Here is a 2,500-nt window from a genome sequence, read left to right on the forward strand (position 1 = left end):
GGAGGGTTTCTCTCCAGGAACAGGGTTGGAGTTAAAACCTACGGGAGGGTTTCTCTCCAGGAACAGGGTTGGAGTTAAAACCTACAGGAGGGTTTCTCTCCAGGAACAGGGTTGGAGTTAAAACCTACAGGAGGGTTTCTCTCCAGGAACAGGGTTGGAGTTAAAACCTACAGGAGGGGTCTCTCTCCAGGAATAGGGTTGGAGTTAAAACCTACAGGAGGGTTTGTACAGGGACAGGGTTGAAGTTAAAACCTACAGGAGGGTATCAGGGACACACCCGTATGTTAATGCTCTCCAGAGCTGAACATGGCTGTGGTAGTAACAACAGTCTGAACAGTAATGTGTTAACATCTGTCTCTCTCTCTCTCTCTGTCTCTCTCTCTCTCTCTCTCTCTCCTGTCTCTCTCTCTCTCTCTGTCTCTCTCTCTGTCTCTCTCTGTCTCTCTCTCTCTCTCTCTCTCTCTTCTCTCTCTCTCTCTCGCTCTCTCTCTCTGTCTCTGTCTCTCTCTCTCTCTGTCTCTCTCTCTGTCTCTCTCTCTCTCTCTCTTTCTCTGTCTCCCTCGCTCTCTCTCTCTCTCTCTCTCTGTCTCTCTCTCTCTCTCTCTCTCTCTCTCTCTCTCTCTCTCTCTCCTCTCTCTCTCTCTCTCTCTCTCTGTCTCTCTCTCTCTCTTTCTCTGTCTCTCTCTCTCTCTCTCTCTCTCTCTCTCTCTCTCTCTCTCTCTCTCTCACTGTCTCTCTCTCTCTCTCTCTATCCCTCCCTCCCTCCCTCCCTCCAGAGCTCAACAGTGTTGACCTACAGGGCTGTGGTAGTGACAACAGTCTGAACAGTAATGCCAGTCTACCCAGTGTCCAGTGCCATCGACGCCACACAGAGAGACGGGTGGCCAGCTGGGCGGCCTGCTTTGAGAGACTGCTGCAAGACCCGGTCGGAGTCAGATACTTCTCAGTACGTACCACACACACACAGTCTCTGTGTTTCTGACCCATTAGGAGTCTATGTGGTTCTGACCCATTAGGAGTCTGTGTTTCTGACCCATTAGGAGTCTGTGTTTCTGACCCATTAGGAGTCTGTGTTTCTGACCCATTAGGAGTCTCTCTGTGGTTCTGACCCATTAGGAGTCTCTGTGTTTCTGACCCATTAGGAGTCTCTCTGTGGTTCTGACCCATTAGGAGTCTCTCTGTGTTTCTGACCCATTAGGAGTCTCTCTGTGGTTCTGACCCATTAGGAGTCTGTGTTTCTGACCCATTAGGAGTCTGTGGTTCTGACCCATTAGGAGTCTCTCTGTGTTTCTGACCCATTAGGAGTCTCTCTCTATGTTTCTGACCCATTAGGAGTCTCTCTGTGGTTCTGACCCATTAGGAGTCTTTCTGTGTTTCTGACCCATTAGGAGTCTGTGGTTCTGACCCATTAGGAGTCTCTCTGTGGTTCTGACCCATTAGGAGTCTCTGTGTTTCTGACCCATTAGGAGTCTGTGTTTCTGACCCATTAGGAGTCTCTCTGTGTTTCTGACCCATTAGGAGTCTCTCTGTGGTTCTGACCCATTAGGAGTCTCTGTGTTTCTGACCCATTAGGAGTCTGTGTTTCTGACCCATTAGGAGTCTCTCTGTGTTTCTGACCCATTAGGAGTCTCTCTGTGGTTCTGACCCATTAGGAGTCTCTCTGTGGTTCTGACCCATTGAGTCTCTCTGTGGTTCTGACCCATTAGGAGTCTCTCTGTGTTTCTGACCCATTAGGAGTCTGTGGTTCTGACCCATTAGGAGTCTGTGTTTCTGACCCATTAGAGTCTGTGTTTCTGACCCATTAGGAGTCTCTCTGTGTTTCTGACCCATTAGGAGTCTCTCTGTGGTTCTGACCCATTAGGAGTCTCTCTGTGGTTCTGACCCATTAGGAGTCTCTCTGTGTTTCTGACCCATTAGGAGTCTTTCTGTGGTTCTGACCCATTAGGAGTCTGTGTTTCTGACCCATTAGGAGTCTGTGTTTCTGACCCATTAGGAGTCTCTCTGTGGTTCTGACCCATTAGGAGTCTCTCTGTGTTTCTGACCCATTAGGAGTCTGTGTTTCTGACCCATTAGGAGTCTCTCTGTGTTTCTGACCCATTAGGAGTCTGTGTTTCTGACCCATTAGGTCTCTCTGTGGTTCTGACCCATTAGGAGTCTCTCTGTGTTTCTGACCCATTAGGAGTCTGTGTTTCTGACCCATTAGGAGTCTGTATTTCTGACCCATTAGGAGTCTCTCTGTGTTTCTGACCCATTAGGAGTCTGTATTTCTGACCCATTAGGAGTCTCTGTGGTTCTGACCCATTAGGAGTCTCTGTGTTTCTGACCCATTAGGAGTCTCTCTGTGTTTCTGACCCATTAGGAGTCTCTCTGTGGTTCTGACCCATTAGGAGTCTCTCTGTGGTTCTGACCCATTAGGAGTCTGTGTTTCTGACCCATTAGGAGTTCCTGAAGAAGGAGTTTAGCGAGGAGAATATTGTGTTCTGGCAGGCCTGTGAGTTCT

The 2,500-nt window shown here is 48.7% G+C and overlaps 1 pseudogene; it reads left to right on the forward strand.

Annotated features, from left to right (window-relative positions):
* Nucleotides 1-2,500, forward strand: part of LOC121843890 — a 37,162-nt pseudogene that overhangs the window by 5,705 nt on the left and 28,957 nt on the right.

Source organism: Oncorhynchus tshawytscha, unplaced genomic scaffold, assembly GCF_018296145.1.
Source record: "Oncorhynchus tshawytscha isolate Ot180627B unplaced genomic scaffold, Otsh_v2.0 Un_contig_1673_pilon_pilon, whole genome shotgun sequence".
NCBI classification, from domain to species: Eukaryota; Metazoa; Chordata; class Actinopteri; order Salmoniformes; family Salmonidae; genus Oncorhynchus; species Oncorhynchus tshawytscha.